Source organism: Gracilinanus agilis, chromosome 1, assembly GCF_016433145.1.
Source record: "Gracilinanus agilis isolate LMUSP501 chromosome 1, AgileGrace, whole genome shotgun sequence".
Lineage (NCBI taxonomy): Eukaryota > Metazoa > Chordata > Mammalia > Didelphimorphia > Didelphidae > Gracilinanus > Gracilinanus agilis.
The window spans coordinates 569,731,257-569,754,199 of record NC_058130.1 but is presented as its reverse complement, the minus strand read 5'-3'; the positions used below and the strand labels follow the sequence as shown (position 1 = coordinate 569,754,199).

Sequence of the window (22,943 nt, the reverse complement as noted above, 5' to 3'; positions counted from 1 at the left end):
CTATCTTGTTTCCCATTTTCAAACTATAAGTTTTCTACATTTCATCTGCAACTAGCTACCAAATTCTGACAATTCTGCTTCTGCAACATTTCTTCTTAGTTGTCGTCTGTGCTGTATTCCATATAGAATTAAAAATAGCCCAACCCTAGATAAAAACTTTTCTTTACATCTCATCTATCCTAATTGTCTTCTAACGTATCTTCTCTCCTCTTCTTTCTTCCCCAACATTTCATCTACGGCACCCCTATCAGGCTTTTATTTTTTAAATATCTAACACTTTCTTTAAAATTCTTTAATGTTTTTCTACCCTCTCAGGATTAAAATCCAAAATCTTTTTCCTGGTAGCCAAGAGAGCCCTTCAAAGTCTCACACTGGCATGCCTTTCAAACTTTATCTTACATTTCCCTCCATGTAACTTTACACTAACAGTCAAACTGGTCTACTTGAAATACTAGTACTTACATATATGTTTCCTGTTTACACAGCTCTCTACATTTTCTTGTTCAGTTCTTTAACCCTGAAATAATTTCCCACTACCATTTTTCTACTCATTAATTTATTATCTCCACTATTAGAACATAGTGAAATGCAATTTTCCCTTAGAATTATTTTCTTTGAAGAACAATTATTAATGACTTTTTCCAATCAGATTTCATCTAGAACTTTGTATATATCTCTCATGTATTTATCGTATATTTGCATTATTCTCTACTAGACTGTGAGTTCCAGGAGAGCAGGAATAGTGTCTTAGCTAAACTTTATGTGTCCTCCACCACCCTAGTGTAGTACATACTTATGATATAAATAGTAATTATATTATTATTAATGTGTGACAGAGATCCCTTATCAAAAAGTTTGTCATATTGATAGAATATGTTTAATGTCATTGAAAAATGTATTCAAGGATAGGATAGTATCTCTAGAAAATGTGAGTGGAAAGTAAAAAGAGAGGATGTTTCTTGAAAATTCACTGGTTCCTTTATTAAGTTGTATAGGGGCAGATGATTGTTATTCTATTGAAACTGATCCTTTTGAGGGGAATGACTTTCCTGTTACCAGTTGCAGTAGATATTTTCAGTATCTGGTGTTTCATTTTACCCATTGATATAAAGGAGAAACAATTTAATAAAGACTGTCCAATTTAGTCCTAGGCATGGGAGTCTATGTCTAATAGCCAGCTGACAGCAGAATTGGAATAGCTTCAATAAGTCTGAACTGGTTTTGGTAAATGCTCATTATATAGGTATTCAGGCTTGGAACAGTCATCTATGGGGACAAATAATAATTCTCAGAGAAATTCTAATACTTCTCTCTGAGGCAAGCCTTCCCTGAGATTCTTCTAAACAAAAGAGAAAGTATGGCTAACTTCTAGCCTCCTGAAACCTGTAGAATTCATTGAATTCCTGAGTTTTATATGGTCCTGCCTTCTTAAGATGCCGCTTGTTATGCCATTAAGAATGGATGAAAACAATTTTTATAGGAATCAGAAGACTTGTATGAATTGATACAGAGTGAAGTTATCAGAACCAACCATATGATTTATGCCATAGCAACACTGTAAATAAAAACATCTTTATAGGTTTAAAACTCTGATGAATTCAATAACAAACTCTGACTCCAAAGCATCTATGATGAAGCATGCTACTCACTTCCTGCCTTCTTAAAAGGGTGATAAAAAAGGCAGAATTATACATAAAATTTGGGAGCAAAATAAATGTTTTTTTTCTGTTTGATTTACTTCTTACAACAATTGTTTTTCTTTTTCTTTTACATTGCTAGGGAGATGGGATTGGAAGGGAAGAAGACAGCAATTGTGTTGCAAAAAAAGAAAAAAGAAAGATTCACTGAGGCATTTATTATAATAGCTCTCTTTGTGATGGCAAAGAACGGCAAATTGAAGGGATGCCTATTAATTGTGGAATAGCTAAACAAGTTGTGGTATAGGATCATGACTGACTACTATTGCACCATAAGAAATGAAGAGCAGATTAATTTTGGGAAAACATGGAAAGAGTTATATAAAATTATGATGAGTGAAATGAGCAGAACCAAGAGAACATTTTGTACAGCAACATAAATATTATTTGAAGAATGACTTGTGTATATCTATCTCCATAGTAAAAAGTGACAAATAAAAATAAGACATAGTTTTATACACACACACACACACACACACACACACACACACACACACATATATATATATATATATATATATATATATATATATACTGTCAAATGCCTTCTGTGATGGGGGAAAGGAAGGAAGGTACAGAGTTACTTGGGTATTTTAATGTAACAAACAAATAAATAAACTTAAATTTTTAAATGCTCTAAACAAAAGGAAGTTCAGAAGGAAACACAAATAAGAAAGAGAGCTTTGAGAATAATATGTTGAATTTATTATTAATAGCTAAAATATATATCCTACTATATGATAGGCACAGTGCTTTACAATTATTTTCTCTTTTCATCATCATAACAATTCTATAAGGTATGTACTATTGTTATTCTCACTTTACACATTAGGAAATCAGTTAAATGACTTGGCCAAAGTCAAATAGTTAGAAAGAATCTGAGGTTGGATTTGAACAAAATTTTCCTGAATCCGGGCTGTATTCTCTATCATTTGTGCCATGTAACAAGATGCCATTTTAAAGAAATGTTTAATTCTGAGAGTTAAACTCAGGATTTTAAAAATACTAAATAAGATTTTAAGAGAAAGATGAAATATTAAAAGAAAAAAGACTATCCATTCATTTCTTCCTCTTCCAAATTCATTGGATGAACACTGTCCTAAGAATCAGAAGACCTGAGATCAAGTACTGATCTTGCTATTTTCTATCTATGTGAGCATTTTGTTGTTCAGTTGTTTCCATCATGCCCAACTTTTCATGACCACATTTTGGCATTTTCTTGGCAAAGCTACTAGAGTGATTTGCCATTTCTTTCTCCAACTCATTTGACAACTGAGGAAACTGAGGCAAAGAGGGTTAAGAGATTTGCCCAAGGTCACACTACTAGGAAGTGTCTGAGATCAGATTTAAACTCAGAAAGAGAAGCCTTTTTTATTCCATATCTGGCACTAACCACTGTACCACCTAGCTGCCCTTATATGAACAAAAGGGAAGTTTACTTTCCTTAGCCTCACATTCCTTTTCTGTGAAAAGGTAGCAACAATAATAATAATTATTATATACGTGCCATCTTGTTTTAAAGGATTATTTTGAGTAAAATACTCTATAAATGTGTTAATATTGTCAGTGTCATTGATTTGTCATTGATTTACTGACATATTGCAGTTCTTCCACTAAGGCTTGTTTGTGATACATCATCCTAGCATAAAGTGTTTCAGGATTCTCAGAGGCTAAGCCAAGTCCAGGCAAGGAGGAAAATCTTTTAAAGAAAGGATCTATGATCCTTTGATACATAGTGTGTTTGTTGTCTGAGGGCCAGGATTAATGTTTGGAGAGCTTTAGCATCTATTTACCTACAGAGTGAAAAATTTGTCATTATCATAAGTGTCAAACAACTGGACTGTAAAAGAATCTGTGTGAGCAAAGGGAGCATCTGTATTAGATAACTGAGTGATCAAGAAACATATTGTTAGTTAACTGTTTTTATGAATCCATATCTTGTCTCCCAACTAGATTAAAAACTACATGAGGATAGGGATCTTTGCACTTTAGAGTATGCTAGTGATAAATACATCGACTGAATCAACAGCTCTTCTTTTATAAATAAATCTTTCATCCTCTCAAAAATGTCACCAAATGATGATAGAATCAAAAATTTAGAGCTGGAATGGGTCTTAAAGATCACCTTGATTGACCTCCACCTTGTATCCCATTGTACAGATGAGGGAACAGAAACAAGATGCTAAATGGCTTACCCAAGGTAACACACATGCATAGAAGAGCCAGGATTGAAACCCAAATCCTCAGACTCTAAACCCAATCTTTTTCCACTTGCAGTGTGAAATTAACAATAGTAGTTTCTTCAAAACTGCTTCCATGTAAAGGATTAGATTTAGAGTCTTCAGTACGATATTCCCATTTCAATTTGTGCAGTATATTTAAATGGTTACAGCATCTTAGGAACAGATGCTAGGCTGTCAAAAATGGAAGTTCATACTCTGACTTCTTGAAGGAATTTATTCTACAAATTAAAAGCAGACCCAACATAGAGATATAATGTTGCGTATTTCACAACCACATGTCTTTTTTTTTCACCTGACACTTAAGACCTTTCTGTCTTCAGCTGCAAAAGCAAGGATAAAAATAAAAATCTGAATGTTGGATGCTCAAGTTTCTCTATATTTTTATGTTTATATGAATACAGAATACAAATCACTGACATTTTAGTTAAAAATAATCTGTGTCAGTAGTTCCTGGGAAACTTTCAATGTTAAAAATAGAAATCAATGGAATTACTGTTGAAATAGATAATAGCAGGGGTATCCTAGGCAAAATTATGCAGTAAGATAAGTTAGTCTTCAGAGTCATCAGTTAGAATACTTAGATGTCTGCCTGGTATAAAAATTTAGATGGCCAGATAAACCCTTTCTTTTCAGTCCCTAATACCCACCCCATCATGTCTTCAGACAGACTGACTAATGAATTAAATTCCCCAAACAAAATATAACAACTTTGGTTTAATCCACATTAAAGTGAAATTAATTTGGAGGCAGGCAATATTTTAGACTGCTCTAAGTTACTTACACCTTTGTGTGAATGAAAAATCTGAGGGCAATTTTTGATTTTTTGTATCCTGAGTGCCTTTGGAACAGAGAAATGCATGATGGTACTTAGAGTTCAATGGAATGAGCACTGGACCTGGGGAAGAAGTAATCACTGGTCAATGGTATGGAAGGGCTAGATTTGGTTTCAGTTTTGTAAAAAGAGAAGCAGGTAGTACTAACAAATAGTGGCTGGGGAGAAAAAAAACTCCTTCAGTTGGGTTGGGTTGGAGTTGAGAGGATCTGGGTTCAAATATGACCTCAAACACTTCCTAGCTATGTGAACTGAACAAATCACTTAACCCTTGCCCTTCTGTCTTAGAGCTGTTAGTAAGATAGAAAATAGGATGATTTTTCAAAAGATACCTAGAAATATTTTCCATATTTTGATAATTGTATTTCAATATTATTTATTTCCTTTCTGATTGAATATAATTTATCTTGTGCAGTGACAGATTTTATTCTGTGGAGTCTATAGGCTTCCTTACACTACAAAAGGATATAGGACACATACACAAAGGATTAAAATCCCTATTCTAAAACATCCTCTGCCCAATGATTAAATTCTGTGAACCATCAATAAGGAAGAAGAAAACTTGACTTCTGGCTACCTCAGTGTTCATTCAAATGTGAACAAGTAAAATAGTATACATAAGTGCTCTGAGTTCTGCAGAAGAAAAACACAAAACAAAACTAGATAATCTTTCAGGTTCCTTCTGAACAATGATTCTATGAGTATATTCTATTTATTTTTCCTTTTGGGTGTAATGTATTCTTTTTATTAAACTATTTTCAAGAATATTACTCTTCCTACTTAAGAAAAAAATAATTTTCCTAAGAAATAGTAAAATTAATACCTAAGTAGTTTTGACCATGGGAAAGTCAGTTTCTCAGAGCCTCAATTTCCTGACTTGAAAAAAGACCCCATTAATAACATATTTAGAGAATGGTTTAAGGGTTGCAAAGCTCTTTCCTCATAACTCAAAGGTTTAGATAATGTAAATATTAGTATATACATTTTAAAAAGGAGGAAAGAGGCTAAGGGAGGTTCCTAAGATTCTAGATTTAAAGCTAGAAGTTACTTTAGAGGTCTTTTTGATTAATCTTACCTTTTAGTAAATGAGGAAACTGAAGCTAATGAGGTAAAATGACTTGGAAAAAGCCACACATGATTGTAACAGTTAACTGACTTGCTATATTTGGCCAGTTCATAAGTAGCTGAGCCAGAATTCAAAATGGTGTTTCATGAACATGTCTAGCATTTTCTCTACTATCCCATGCTTCCTTTAACAAAATATGAATACTGCTAGATTGAATTTACATTCTCTTCCAAAAAATAATTTGTATGAATCCAAATATATGTGCATTTTATAACATCAAATATATCTTCATAAGGAAAGTCTTCATTTATTCCTCATCTTCATAACAAGTGACATGTAGATATGTTCTCAATTCTATTTCAAGAGAAATTTTATATGATAAGCCTATCATCATTTCCCTGGACTATTGCAATAGCCTCCGAATTAGTCTTTCTCTCTGGTCTCTCCCTTTCCAAATTAATATTTCACAATTCCAAAATAATTACCCTAACATATAGATATGATCATATCACTACCCTGCTCAAAAGATTTCAAATACTCCTATTGTAGTATTTAAAGCCCACTATAGTTTTACTGATCTACTTTTTTAGTTTTATTCATATTACTTATCTTAAAGAATTTTATATTTGAATAGGATCAGGCTTTAGGCTATCTTGACATGGTAACTTTCTCAGTTCATTCAGGCCTAGCCTCCATTTCTAGAATATACTTCCTTTGTCTCTGGCTCTACTCTAGGAAGGAAGTTAGAGATTATAAGAGTTGTAGTTGAAAAGGAAATTCATAAATCAAATTAAAAGAGCTAACAAAATAAAGGAAATAATTATCTGAATTTTTTGTCACATCTTCCTCTGATAACAAAGTAATACAAGAAATTGATTCAAATATATAAGAACAAGAATTATTCCCCAAGAGATACAGAGAGATGGTTTTTGAAAGAAGAAAAAATATCTATCAACAACCCTGAGAAAAAATGCCTCAAATCATAAGTAATAAGATGAACCCAAATTAAAACAATTCTGAGGTTGCATCTTGTATCCATCAGATTGGCTATAATGACAAAAAATTGAAAATGATAATTATTAGAGAGCATATAAGAGGGCAACCATGCTAATATACTTTTTTTAAAATTTTTTAAACCCTTTTACTTCGGTGTATTGTCTCATAGGTGGAAGATTGGTAAGGGTGGGCAATGGGGGTCAAGTGACTTGCCCAGGGTCACACAGCTGGGAAGTGGCTGAGGCCGGGTTTGAACCTAGGACCTCCTGTCTCTAGGCCTGACTCTCACTCCACTGAGCTACCCAGCTGCCCGCTAATATACTTTTCATATAAGTTCAGTGCCCCAACCATTCGAGAAAACAATTTGGAATTACAACCCCAAACAAATAAACTATATATACCCTTTAACTTAATGATTGTACTTCTAGACATATATCCAAAGACATAAAAGAAGGATCAGTGGGTTAATATGATAAAAAAAAAAAGAAAATGATAAATGTTGGTGGGGATGTGGAAAAATCAGGATGCCCTGCACCCATGATGGTGAACCTATGGCACGTATGCCAAAGATGGCATGCAGAGACATCTCTGTGGGCACATCCATGTCCCTCCCAGAAGTTGTTTCCTCTACCATGTCTCCCCCATCTCTCTGTGCTTACTCCCTCCCCTGGGTGGAGGGCTCAGGCCACTTCCCTCCCTTTCACCATCCCCTGTCTGAGACTAGGGATTGCAGGGAAGGGGTGGGGGTGAGGAGAATCTCCTCTTCCACTACCTGGCCCGGCCCCATCCCCAAAAAATTGACACTTCCTTCCTTCCTGGCCAACTGTCAGGCTAGGGATTGACCACACCCAAAGACTAAAGGCACTCCCTCTGCAGTTTGAGGGAGGCTGGATGCAAGGGTGAGTCCCTATGACCACAGAAGGTAGCTTGGGGGTTTGGAGGGCTGTGGGGATGGGGCATTGCACATAGTTTGGGAGAAAGACAGGGCCTGGCATTGTGTCCCTGAAAGGTTCACCCATCACTGCCCTATACATTGCTGGTGGAGCTGCATACTGATACAACCATTATGGAGTACAATCTGGTACCAGGCCCACAGGGTCATCAAATTGTGTACCTTTGTCCCAGTAATATCACTACGAGGTCTGTTTCTGAATGAGATTAAAGGTGGTTAAAAAGAACCTACCTGTATAAAAAATATCAGCTCTTTTTGTGGTGGCAAAGAACTAGAAAATGAAGTAATGGCCACTGGGAAATGAATGAACAAGTTGTGGTCTATGCTTATAATGGAGCACTGTTGTGCCATAAGAAATGACAAACAAGATGACCACAAAAACCAGGAAAGACTTATATAAAGTGATGCAAAGTGAAGTGAGCAGAACCAGGAGAATGTTGACACAGGAACAACAGTAGTATATGATGATCAACTATGAATGGCTTAATAATTTTAGCAAGGATCCAAGAGAACTCCAAGAGACTCATGCCAAAAAAATAAATAAAGAAAGAAAGAATATCCAGCATCATAAAAGGAACAAAGGAAATCTAAATGAAAATTGAAACATAACATTCTTTACTTTATTTCCTCCATGAATTTTTGTCTATTGTGAGCAATATATGTCTTTTTCACAGCATGATAACAAGAAAATCTGTATTATGTAATAATATATGTACAACCCATATTATATTACCTACCTTCTTGGGGAGGGGGAGAGAAGAGAAGGAAAGAGAAAAATGCATTCCAAAATATCAGAAAGTGAATATTTTAAAATGATATTCACATGTAATCTGGAAAAAATAAATTATTATAGCAAAAAAATGGATCAAAAAGCAAATATGGAAAGAAAATCAAAGGCTGTGTGAAGTCATTACTTAGGGGGCTTGGATTCCAAGCACTCTAGTGGCAGGACATAGGAGTCACAGTCACATGGTGTGTCTGACTGGCCAGATGCCTGGGTTCCCCATCAATATGGGGCAGCTAGAACTGAGGTTGGCAGAGCCAGCACAAGTGGCCATGAGGGAGGAGCCTGTTCCATCTAAAAAGCAAGCTCAGGAAGGAGAGTGACCTTTTTATTTCTACTTTGGAACTAACTTTCTTCTCTTATCTCATCAGCCATCTCTGGCTATCCTCAGCAGTGCCTGAGCCAGCTAAATGAAGTATCAGATCTAGAAAAGTGAAGATCTTTCTCTTTCTCTACCTTCTAATGATCTCTCCCTCTCTACTAATAAATGCTTATGAATCTGGTATTAAGTCTCTAGATCAATTTTTAATCATAATAAGGCCATCTAATCCAAGTCCCTCACTTTATAAATGAGAGAATTAAGACCCACAGAAGTTAAATTATTTGCCCAAGTAAATACTAGCATTTAGATTTGAACCTAGATCTTCTGACTTGGAGCCACTGTCCAATTCCATGCATGCATATAGAAATATTCACATTAGCCCTTTTTTTGTTGAAAAAACTGGTAAATTATGTGGCCATCAAATAGCTAATCTCTCTATAAATAATGGTACTGAAAAGATGGAATAGTATTGGGTGTGGGAAATAATGAGAAGGATGGATTCAGGGGGAAAAGGAAATATGCCTCTCCAAATGCAATGAGATGAACAGAACAAGAAAAAATAATTTACATAAAGAAGAGAAGATTGTTTAAAAAATAGGTTTGAAAAACTTAAAAACTACAATTAATGTCATGCTCAACCACCACTTGAAAAGACCAGTGTTGAGGCATGTTTCCCAGCTTTTGAAAAAGAGATTATGGACCAAAGGTGCAAGAATTTGACATAAATTTTCAGATGTGTCCAAAGGGTGGATTTATTTTACTTGACCATTCAACTTGTTAAAGGGAGGGATGGCTTTGGGGAAGTGGAAAAGAATTTGGGCCTCCCCTCTCAGATGTCACTCCACAAAAAGGAAGAAAGTTACCAATAAAGCCTTAAAGAAAAACAGAGGAAATCAAAAGGAAATTTATAGGGCAATATAAACAAGCAAGGCAGTTTGGGGATTTAATGGACTGAATTGAGCATTTTAAAAAATGTGTAGGTAGTAAGATTTCACATTTCCATTTCATGTATAATCTTTTTCTATTCTTTGTTTAGAGAAATATGCATGTTTGTTCATGTTTGTTGAGTGCATAAAAACAACAACAAAACATTTTATAAAGAAATGAAAAGGAGAAAAGATAGTGGAAATGCTTATAAAGACAATTGATATGAAACTGGAAAAAATCTCCATATAAAAGAAGCTGAATGAGCAACAGAAGATAAAATTTGTCTCCTCTGGAATCAGGACATAAACTTATATCTCTTTTTTGTTCTGCTTTGGAAACAAGTGAAAAATTAAATGCGGAATTCAAATTGACCCATTCTCATGCTTTTACCTAAAGGGTACTTTGATGCTTGTATTTCATTATTGTAAGAATTTCATCTATTGACTTTTGAGGCTATTAAAAACAATATATAAACACCATAGAGAATGATTGAATAACATCCTCATCTCAGGACTTAAGAATGCATGGTGCAATGATCAGAAAATTACTGAATCCAGCCAATATTTACATAGAAAAAATGTAATCATTTAAATGGTCTGCCTATTTCACAGTAAGATATTTTCTAAAGATATTTGGAAATTAATAATTTTAAATACATGATAGATTTTCTTCTCCTGATCTTCCTCAAAATTAATATTTTATTTTCCAATCAACAAAATTAAAGCATGAGAGAACCACACTGGTGCCATATTATAAGTTTCTCAGTATGTCTTCTTAAATTAAATGTAATTGAAATTGTATGGATAAAAATAATGGTGTGGGAATATGTTTCCAAATGCAGTGTAAGATCCCCTGTTGACTATAAAAATAGGTTGATTTACTTTTGTAAAAAAAATTCCCTTAAGCAACTATCCCTGGGATGAACATTTCTTTATTCTGATACTTTGAAAATGTATCTGATACTTTGATATGTTCATCAAGATTTAAATATGAAATTGTGATGCCATCCCCCTAAAGAAAAAAATATAAAATCAGTTCATGTAAGTGAGAGTGGCTAAAGAAAAAATCAGGATTAAGTTTTTGAAAGCCATCTGTTACATTTATCCAATAGCTACTCATGGTTTTAGGAATTTCCTTTCTCTTTGATGGGCATATTTCACATGCATACATAATAAAAATTATGATTTTTCAAAAATTAAAAGATAAATTAAATCTTTCAAGTTGTCAAAGAAATGGTTTTTCTTTGTTTAAGCATAGCATTACCCCTCTGTGTAGATATATCTTCTAATTTCTTTACTGTGTATATATATTGACCTTAATTCTATGCCCCTTTCTCTTTCACACTGGAATGAAGTATTTTATATAACTTTGATATAAGGAAGTTGTGGTAACACTGAAACATCCCTTCTGATCACAGAACTTCCTGTTAACAATGACAGGAATTCAACAAAAACACCAGTCATTTCCAAAGGACCTATAGTTTTGAGAATAGAATACACTGTGCAAGAATAAATTACCTTTTTTCTTCCTACAGCTTCAAATACAGTAAATATTTCTGGATATCTATATTTTATACTAATCAAATATTTAAAATAATATATTTAGTTATTATCTATATTTACATGCTAAAGCCTTACCTGGTTATGATAACTATACAAATGTTTTAAACACAGGAAATATATATGCTGTCAAAATAAATAACACCGATTGTGGAAAAATGAAAAAAGAAGGGAAAAAATACATCCAGCTTAACAAGGACGTCCAAACACGTCTGTTTCTTCTGTTTCACAGATCCACAGTAGTCTTGCCCTGTGTCTTATAACCAACTACTTTTTCCTTTGCTCAGAGAACAACCCATGCTCTACCCCAGCAGGAAAGTATAAAAATTAAATAGAAAAACCACAAGGTTATTAAACACTCTTACCCTCTGGGCTTGCTGGGCTGCTCTTGCTTCTCAGTGTTACAGACACATGTGTAAACAACTGAATTTCCTGCATCCTTTCCTCATCTGAACAGCTCTGGGGTCTTGGCCAACAGGATTATATCCAGCATTAAGGCCACTCCACACTAACTCAAAAAGGATTCCCATTGGTTGTGAAGCTTTATCAAAACCAATACCACAACACACTCTTTGGATTTCAACTTAGCTAACCAAAATAAAATCTTTTTCTACTGTCCCCAAACTAAACATGAGTTTCCTAAGCTTTCCTTCCCAGCCTTTTGAAACCATATGCTATGAATATACCAGAAAGCCTAAACTTAGTTTCTCATTATCAAGTTTTCTACTTCTTTTCATGACATTACATTCATCCAGTCACTTTTTAAAATGCACTAAAAATGTCTAAATAAAAAATCCTTCATGAACAAATCTGTGAAAGGAAGGAATAAAAATTCTGAGTTGTGAATCATAATTAATTAACAAAAGGAAATGTCTGCAGGTAGTTAATGTATAGTTGTGAATCATTTTGCAAAAGAAACTCAGTAGATTTCAGGAAATGTTTGAGTAAACAAATCACAGTTCAAAATCTGTGTTAGAACACATGATCTCAATCAGACTGACAAGAATTCTGAGTTTCCAAGTCAAGGACCCTCCCTTTTTTTGGCAGTGATTTCCAGTGCTTAATCTGAGTGACTTTCCAATGACATGACTCAGCTGTCAAGATGGTCCACTGAGGCAATAGTAATATCTTATCCTTTAAGGATTCAGTTTGCAAAAAAAAAAAAAAAACAGACTTCAAAACTTAATTCTAACATTTCAAATTGTTCAAAGGGAGAAGAAGAAAATTAAATGATAAAAATATCACATAAAGGAAAGAAGAAATTCCCTTCATCCATTTGTATTTTCTCTCTCTTTGGTTTAAGGAATTAATTTTAGTTAATAAACAATGCTATCATATCCTCTGGGGGCAGCAGAGCATAGTCCAATAACTCAAATCATAGATATACTCCGTAGCAATCACTCTTGTGCATTTTTGAGGCTACTAATAAAAATCTCCTACTAATATGAAAAGTTGAAAAAAGAGAATATCAGTCACCTCCCCCTGGACAGAAAGCCAGAATTAGAAACTACTGGACATGAATATCACAGACTTAAACAAATAAACAGCAAGAGGACCCATAGTTGCTCCAAAACAGAGAAAAATCTCTTTTTCTTTTATGGATTCTAATTCAATCCTAGACATCTTCCCTTCCCTTCTGTTTCCTTCCCTTCACTTCCCTTCTCTTTCCTTCCCTTCCTTTCTTTTCTCTTTCCTCCATTCCTCCCTTCCATTATCTTCTTTTATTTTCTTTCTAGAAACTGAACTGAATTCTTTAATTAGCAATTTTTTTCTGTGCAAGAAGTTTTTGGACATTTTGTTGTATTGTTTCTTTTTTTAACATTTAATAATATTTATTTTTTAGAAAAGTTAACATGGTTACATGGTTCATGCTCTTACTTTCCCCTTCACCCCCCGACCCCTCCCCCATAGCTGATGAGCATTTCCACTGGTTTTAACATGTGTCATTGATCAAGACCTACTTCCGTATTATTGATAGTTGCATTGGTGTGGTAGTTTCGAGTCTACATCCCCAATCATGTACACCTCAACCTATGTGTTAAAGCAGTTGTTTTTCTTCTGTGTTTCCACTCCTGTAGTCCTTCCTCTGAATGTGGGTAGTGTTCTTTCCCATAAATCCCTCAGAATTGCCCTGTGTCATTGCACTGCTGCTAGTACAGAAGTCCATTACATTCTATTTTACCACATTGTATTGGTCTCTGTGTACAATGTTCTTCTGGTTCTGCTCCTTTCACTCTGCATGTTGTATTATTTCTTTTAATGTTCTATTCACGATTTTTGACTTGTGTTCTTCTGGGAGCCCCTATAAACCTTTAGTTGTCTCTATGCTCCCTGTATTCCCGATAAATATTTTGTTTATATGGAGATCATATATTTTTTAATTTAAGCAATAGCAGTATTTTAATGTTATTGCTTTTCCCAAACCCTTTTCTTTGAGATTGTCCTTAACTTCAATATAGTTACATTCCTAATCAGTGATCCTCTCTTTAGTTTAGTTGATGTGATTTGCCACTATAGATTAAAGTTCTTTTATTCTTTTTTTTAAAACCCTTAACTTCTGTGTATTGACTCCTAGGTGGAAGAGTGGTAAGGGTTGGCAATGGGGGTCAAGTGACTTGCCCAGGGTCATACAGCTGGGAAGTGTCTGAGGCCAGATTTGAACCTAGGACCTCCCGTCTCTAGACCTGACTCTCAATCCACTGAGCTACTCAGCTGCCCCCTCTTCTATTCTGCAAATTGTTTCTGTATAGGATATAAATTCTGCTTTTATAATTTCTATTTCTCTATTAAACCACTTGTGGCATCTTGTTGTGGTTTGTAAGCGGTTAAACTTGGGGGGGTAGGAATATGTACAAAAGCCAGTACATTCCATACCTTCCTTCTTGGAATCCACAGAGTCACCTACCTTATCAGGTATTGCCTCATTTCCCTTTTTCTTGCATTATTTATATATAAATGTCTGAACTCTTTTATGTAAACTAAAGTATGAATTCCTTTCTTCTACTAATATCTTTTGTTTTAGTTTATCTGTTTATGCTAAAGGTTTTTAACTGAGTTTTCTTCTCCAGAGGTCTTTGGTAATTGATCTCTACCTCCTCACTTTATTTTTCCTGTTACTCCATTTTTGACTCCCTCCAGTTTAACAGCAGTTTCCCTGGAGTCTGGATCTGTAAGCCTCATCATCTCTGAATGTGTCAGTCTCTTTCCTCAGTTTTGGCCCCAGGTGAATTCTAGGGGGACATAACTGGACCTGGCTGGATACTAGGTTCTTTTCCCCAGCCATAATAGAATACTACACAACTACAGGTGTCTTGCCATATTCCCTCTGTTCTACCATTCTCTAGCCATACTATGTTAAGACACAGAGCACTGCCAGAAGCTATCCCAATCTGAGGAACTTTCTGCACTTGATATCCCTGCTACACTGAGAGAAATAGGAGTAGAGAAGAGCAGGGTGTAGAACTGAACTCTGTTGTAAAGCCATTACTTGGTTTGTGCAATCCCTCTCCTAGAGGGTCGGTAGGGAAGGCATGCTGACTGCACATTTGTTAGCAGCTAGATTTTCTCAGATAATATTTCATTGACTTTTTCCTCATCTAGGTTCTTGGTGATCTATACCATGAAGACAGCTGAAATAGTTTTATCTCTTGTTCAGAATCTTATTTTGGAGAGGTTTGAAAGGTCATGAAAATCAAGAAAAGTGCCCATTCCTTTATTTCATTAATTAGATGACCCAGAAACCTATCTCTCTCTATGTCTCTCCATATGTCTCTGTTTCTATCTCTGGGCCTGAGTCTTTCTGTCTTTATCTCTCTCTGTCTTGTTTTTTAATGAGTCAGAAATACTAGAGAATCCTAGGATCATAGATGTAATCCTGGGGGAGGACAGGAATTCTCATACTTTTCTGTATTATTGACTTCTTTGGGCAATATGGTAAAGCTTTTGCGTATCTTCTCATGATATTTTTAAATATATAAAATAAAATAAATAAGATTATAAAGGAAACCAACTATATTTTAGTTATCAAAATATTTTTAAATTATATGGACCCCTGGTTAAGAACCAATGGCATAAGCCATTTAATTCAGTACCTGAATTTGTAGCTGAGAAAAGTGAGGTCTAATAACATTCATGCAATGGCATGCCCATAAATAAGATGACATTGAAAAGCCAAAAAAAAATTTGGGAAAAATATTTTTAAACAGTGACTGATAGGAAAATGAGAATTCTGTGCATTATTTATTGTTGGAAATCATGGTAATATGATAATATTCTGAAATAGAGTGAATGCTATCAAAGGTTTTTATTAAAGGTTGTTGAAGCACAAACATCAACCATAAAAATATTCTGCAAGCTCTTAACAATTGTGCCATCAATGTTCTCTTTGTTGTTGCAGAACTGCTAATTTTCTATTAAAATAAACACATGTGAAGCAGTCACTTCATTGTCAAATGATTTATAACATCTTAAAGACAGAAAAAATTGCAAGATTTCTATTGTTGGTTAATATATTACATTAATAGCAATGCACCTGAAAAATATTCTTTCTGTTAAAAATCATTGCCAACTTTCAGCACTTAGATCAAACCACAGAGTAAGAGACATGCCTAATCCAAGCTACATGACAGAAGCAGGGAAGCAACAGAATGGGGATCATCCCAGCCCATGAAACAACATGAAAACTGCTAACACGGGGAGCTATATCTAACTGAAAAAAACAGCTGCATGCCCCTTTTAAAGCAAGCCAGCAGGGTTACCCTCTAGACAGTTACACCATGGAAAATAAAGGCAGCCATGCCTACCCCAAATACCAGAGAAGCTTAGAGCAAGTGTTCCCTCTACACCGGGAACAGAGAAGAAAAACAATAGATAGATAAGGTAATGAGAAAAATAACTAGAAAAATGAGCAAAAGACAAAGAGAAAATCTGACCTTAGAAAGTTACTTTAGTGAAGATCAAAATAGAAAAAAAGAGTACAACAATGCCAAAAAGGAAATATGTGAAGCTTGTAGGAGGTTGTCTAGTTACAAGTTAAAAGCCCCAGAGTAAAGTATAATAAGACATCAGGTCCCAAAATAACCCCTGAAAGAACTGAGAAAAAAAAGTTTAAAAATCAAATAATGAAAGAATTGAGAGAAAAACTCAACAGTTAAGAAAAATTCACTGAAGAAATCAACTCCCTAAAAACTAGGATATATCAAAAGGAAATAGTATACAAATACACAGAAATTCACTGTAGAAAACTATTCTCTAAGGAATAGAACAGACCAAACGGAAATGGAATTAAAAAAAAACACTGAAGAAAAAATGTTAAGAAAATAATTAATTGATTGATTTAAAATATTTTTTCATGATTATGCGATTCATGTTCTTTCCCTCCCTTTCTTCCTCCTCCTTCCCAGAGCTGCTGAGTAATTCCACTGGGAAGAAAACAACTTTTTAAAGAGAGGATTGGCCAAATTGAAAACATACACACACACACACACACACACACACACACACACACACACACACACACACGGAAGAAAATAACTCTAAAAATTAAGATTGGACAAATAGAAGCAAATAAATCCCCAAGACATCAGGAAGCAATAGACAAAATTAAAAAAATAAAATAAAAAAATAGAAGAAAATTTAAAGTACATCACTCAAAAACATTAACCTGACAAATAGATCAAGAAGAGATAATCTAAGAATCACAAGAATATCTGGAAGTTATGCTCACAAAAAGAGCCTGAAAGAATTTACCTATTACCTCCTGAAACAGACCCCAAAATAAAATACCCCTTGACTATTATAGCCAAGTTCCCAGGCCAAGTAAGTACTACAAGAATTCAGAAGGAAACAATTCAAATATTGTAGAGCCACAGTTAGGATTACACAGGACCTGGCAGCTTCTACATTAAAGAAACAGAAGGCATGGAATATGATATTCTAAAGGGCAAAAGATCTAGGACTACAACCAAGAATTATATACACAGAAAAACTGAGCATAATCCCACAGGGGAATCTAACCAAAAGATAATCAAAAAAGGAGTCAAGGATTGAACTTCAAAAACATGTCGGGTCATAGATCTTTGGAGAAAAATGAATTGGAATAGAATGGAATACTTTTTTTTCTCAGCAGTATGTGGAATCTTCACAAAAACTGAAAGATCATAGGGCATAAAAACACATGTAGAAAAGCAGAACACAATGCAATAAAATTACATTCAACAAAAGGCATCAGAAAAAAAAGACTAAAAAAAAATGAATTGGACATGCAACTAAAAATCTAAAAAAAGAACAAAATAAAAACACCTAATTGGAAATCCTAAAAAATCAAGGAATGCAGGGATGGTTCAATCCCTGGAAAAACAATCAGCATAATTGTCCATATAAATAACAAAACCAATAGAAACCACATGATTATTTCAATAAAGGTAGAAAAAGCTTTTGATAAAATATGTCTATTCCTTAAAAAAAATAAATTATAAAAAATTGGAAAAAATGTAGCTTTCCTTAAAGTGTTAAAAGGTATTTATCTAAAACTATCAGCAAGCATTATCTTTAATAAGGATAAACTAAAACCCTGACAATTAAAATCAGGAATAAGCACTTATAATGCTCATTATCACCACTACTATTTAATGTTGTACTAAAAATATTTACTATAGGAATAAGAATGGAAAAAGAAATAGAAGAAATTCAACTATTTAATCAAGAAGCAAAGTTATAACTCTTTGCAGATATGATGGTATGCCTAGAGAACCAACCAAAAAAGTAATAGAAATAATAATAATAATAATAATAATGATGATGATGATGAGGAAAGTAAATTCCTGATTTCTTTCTTTATTTTTTTCTTCCTTTTGTAAAATAGGGAAAGCATCTAGTGTTTCTACTTTATAATAAATATCTATTTTTTGTTTTCAATATATTCTTTTAATTTTATTTTAAATAGTTCTTCCTTTCAAATCTCTTCTCAGACACTTTCCAGCTGTGTGACCCTGGGTAAATCACTGAACTCCAGTTCCCTAGCTCTTATCACTCTTCTGCCATAGAACTAATAGTATGAATTCTAAGACAGAAATTATGAGATTTTAAAAGATAAACAACTAGTTCTAGTTTTCCTATGCTTTGTAGCTTTTTTACTTTGGTAAATTTTAAAGTTTGCAAAAAACTTTTTTTCCTGAAATTTTTAATATAATCTTATGGTTTGAAATAGTCTCATTTTTAATATTCTTAGTATTTTTAAAATTTTTCTAATGTTGATCCATTACTATATCACTGATATACATCCAACTTGGTCATACTGAACATGTTCTCATATATATTGCTGTAGTATTTTGTTTTAATTGTAATAAAAATGTTCACATCAATATGTATATGATATATTGGTCTTTAGTCCTTTTCTTTTGCTTTATTCTCCCATGGTTTGTATGTTAATATTTTATTTTTCTCCCATAAAAAAGAAGTTTGGGAACAAGTGTTGTTTTCTTAATTTTTAGAAGACTTCCTATAGAATAAATGATCTATTCTTTAAATAATTTGTATAATTCACCTACAAATCTATCTAGGATGGACTTTTTCACTTTATGTAGTCCTTTAATGACTTCTTTTCTGGAAATTTATTTTTATTCTTTCATGTTGATTTCATTATTGTTCTTTTTAATTTGGCAACTTTATTTTTCCCCTTTTTTGAACAGGTCAGACAAAAGGGTTTTTTTTTACTTTTAATTTTGTTAGTTATTTTAAGGAAACAGGTTTTAGTTTTTTATAATAACTAGAGTCTTATTTTTCATTTTATGTATTTCTCAAATAAGATTTCCTCTATATTGTTCATTTATGTTAACTTGTTCTAGTTTTTAATTGACAACTATCAATTTTTCTGTTATGTTAATATGTGTTCAGAGGTAAAAATTTCCTTCTGTTAGTTCCAATTTCTCTAGAAATCATGAATTGAGAGCATTCATCTCAAGAAGTTCCCTAATTCTGAGGCCAGAACTGTCCCCTCTACCATGCTGCCTCTCATGTGTTCTTTTAACATTTATTTATCCTCTATTTAGTCAATAGTCTTTTACTTTTGAAATTTTGTTCCAGATCTCTTATTCTTTCTTAGTCACTACTTTCTTTGAGTTTATGTTATATATTCATTTTTCTACCATTGTTTGTGTTTTAATTGTTGAGTTATAATTTTTATTAATTGATTGTGAAAGGTTTTGACTCAGCACTCAGTGAATCAATAAAATTTATATATAATCTACTATGTTCCAGCATAATACTTAGTTACAGATTTTTTTTTCCTTTCTAGGCAACTCTGCTGAGGAAATGTGATAATTATGTCTTCCCAATCTTCCTATTCTCACCCTTATAGTCCTTTCTTTCTTTTACATGCCTATGCAAAATTATAATGTTATCTCTTATGCTGTGTCTAGTGAAATTCCAACTGAGTTATTACTATGTGGGCAGCATATAGGCAGATACTAAAGTTCAAACCTACAAGATTGTGACCTCTTAGTACAAGGAGTGTGTTGTGGGTAAATAGGAGATTTGAATAGAAACTCTAAATATTTGTTTAACAGTGTTATTTATCTTGCTTAATATATATTATCTGTCTTTATATTGTACATTCTTTAGTGATTACATTTAGTAAAGAATTATTTTTTCAGGTTCATTTTTCTTTTTCTTTTTAAAAACTATACAGTTTCACAGAAATCAACTACAATATTCTACTAGCTTGAGAGACAACAGGGCTTCATAAAATATATATATATATATATATATATATATATATATATATATATATATATATATATATATATACATAGATACATCACTGCCCAATCACCCTTTAGTGATTCCCACTCTAATTGAATGATTATACACAGAATAGTCAGACTGCCTCTTTAACCCTTTTGGGAGGCAAAACAATACTGACATTGGAAACCACATTCATAAGTAAAATAAAATAAGTACCAAACTGAGGCAGATAAATTTCTCTTTAACTGGAAAAAGCTCTTACTCATTGAATAAGAAATTGTTAAACATATACCTCCACAAGAAGTTTTTCCTGATACTCTCAGCTATTAGTGCCCTCCCTTTCAGAATACCTTGCATTCAACTACTTTGCAATTACTTATGTGTTTCTCTTAATATTTATTATGTGTGTACATATGCATATGCATAGATAGATAGATACTTAAATAGATGAGTGAATTGATGGATGAATGGAATGGATGTCTTGTCTTCCATATTAAAAATATAAGCTCTTTGCAAGAAAGAAATATTCGTGGTCTCAGCACATATAACAATACATCAGATAAAGTAGATGTTTAAAAAATTCTATTAGTTGGACTGACTAATTGAATACCATCATAAATAATACTTTATACTTGTGCTTCAGGAGATACAAAAAATTTGAAATTGGTTGTTTCACTAACTCAGTGTACCAGTCCTCAACAGGTGACAATTACTGTTATTAGCTAAGACGCCAATTTAATTTTTGAATATGAATTATCTGGTTTGTAATCACAAATTGATAATAGGCATTTATGTAACCACTAGCCAGAAGAGTGATATTATATGTGCAACTCTTCTTTGATCTAGAGCAGTGGTTCCCAAACTTTTTTGGCCTACCACCCCCTTTCCAGAAAAAACATTACTTAGCACCCCCTGGAAATTATGTAACTATTTATTGAATTCAGAATATAGAATGTAAAACAAAAAAGTGTGGCCATCACTGCCCCCCTGGATTGCTGCAAATCTAGAGGGCCATAGCCAGGTAGGTACTTCTTTTATTAAAAGGATATGCTAAAGTGTAAATGTTGGAGAGAATGTGGCAAAATTAGGACACTAATGCATTGCCAATGGAGTTGTGAACTGATCCAACCATTCTGTAGAGCAATTTGGAATTATGTCCAAAGGACTATAAAAGAATGCATATCTTTTGATCTGGTAATTTTGGTCTGTATCCCAAAGAGATAAAATGGGAAAGGACCCATCTGTAAAAAAATAAATATTTATAGCTGCTCTTTTTGTGGTGGCAAAGAATTGGATACTGAAGGGATATCCCTCAATTGGGGAATGGCTGAACAAATTGGGGGTATCTGTTGGTGATGGAATACTATTGTGATATAAGGAATGATGAACAGGATGATTTCAGAAAGAGCTGGAAAGATCTATGTGAACTCAAGCATACTGAAATAACCAGAACCAGGAGAACACTATACACAGTAACTGCAATACTGTGGAACAATCGAATATGTTAGACTTTACTACTAAAAGCAAAACAATGATCACAGACAGTTCTGAGAGATTTATGAAAAAGAATACTATCCACATCCAGAGAAGGAACTATTGGAGTAGAAATGCAGAAGAAAACATATGGTTTATCAATTGTTTATTTGGGTAAATGTTTAGTGGTTTTGGTTTTATAAGATTATTCACTTATAAAAATTAATAATATAGAAATATGTTTTGAGTGATAACACATGTATAACCCAATAGAATTGCTTTTCAACTCCAGGAGAGGAGGTGAGACAATATAGATCATATAACTTCAAAAAAAGTTATGTGGAAATTTTTTATTAAATAAAAAATCCAAATTTTAAAAAAGGTTGTGTTTCTCCTGCATGTTAGTCTTCTAAGTGTGAATGGCAATAGGTAATCCTCACTATAGGAAATATATTTTCAAGGACGTAAGGGATATTTACTTTCTTCACTTCTAAAGTTATGAATAATCTTGAAGCAAAATAGTTGTCCTCTAATACTTAAAATTCTTCTAATAAAATAATCTAAACTTTCTCATCAAAATATCAATTATAGAAATAAATGTTTATTTTTAATGCAGTAATTGAGTAATGATGATGATATACAAATATATGTATATAAAACACATTAAGGCATACATTGCAGCATAAATACACACACACACGCACGCACATATATAGATATAGATATAGATATAGATACATAGACACAGCATGTATTTAATTGTGTATATAGGATTTCATTATTTCCTTTTACCAGCCCTGTAAGTTAGATGCTATAATTGTCCCTGTTTTACACATGAGTATGTTGATACTTTGTGCAGGATTGCAAAACTGATATGTGTCTGAGGATAGATCAATAAATATATCAACAAAGATTTATTAAGTACCTGCTCTGTTCTAGGAAGAATGCTAGGCACCGGGGATAAAAATGCCACATAGGAAATAATCCCTACTCACAAAAAGTTGGCATTCTAATGAGAAAATAACCTTATAGATAATAAAGATTGATAGGTAGAAAATAAATACAAAGAGAAAGAGATAAATAAATATGAGGTTGTTAAGGATGGTGGGCACTAGCAACTGCAATGATCTTCTCGTAGTTCTTGCATGGCTAGAAAGGACATTTTATGAGGCAGAGAGGATGAGCAAGTGTATATAGGGATTGGCAAGGGCACAGATCAAGCATCATGTGTGAAGAACAGAAAAAAGGTACATTTCCCTGAATCATATAGCACAAGAGGGAAAGTGAGATATAATAGGGTTGAAAAAATAGGCTAAGTCCAGATTATGAATGTGTTTAAAAACTAAAGAT

At 33.4% G+C, this 22,943-nt stretch overlaps 1 protein-coding gene across 1 annotated transcript in view; it reads right to left on the bottom strand.

Annotated features, from left to right (window-relative positions):
• CCDC102B (coiled-coil domain containing 102B) overlaps positions 1-11,810 on the bottom strand; it is a 527,613-nt gene extending 515,803 nt beyond the window's left edge. The window contains exon 1 of the mRNA XM_044658091.1: positions 11,744-11,810. The gene's annotated coding sequence lies outside the window, so the exon portion shown is untranslated. The remainder of the gene's footprint in view (positions 1-11,743) is intronic.
• Positions 11,811-22,943: the final 11,133 nt, after the last annotated feature.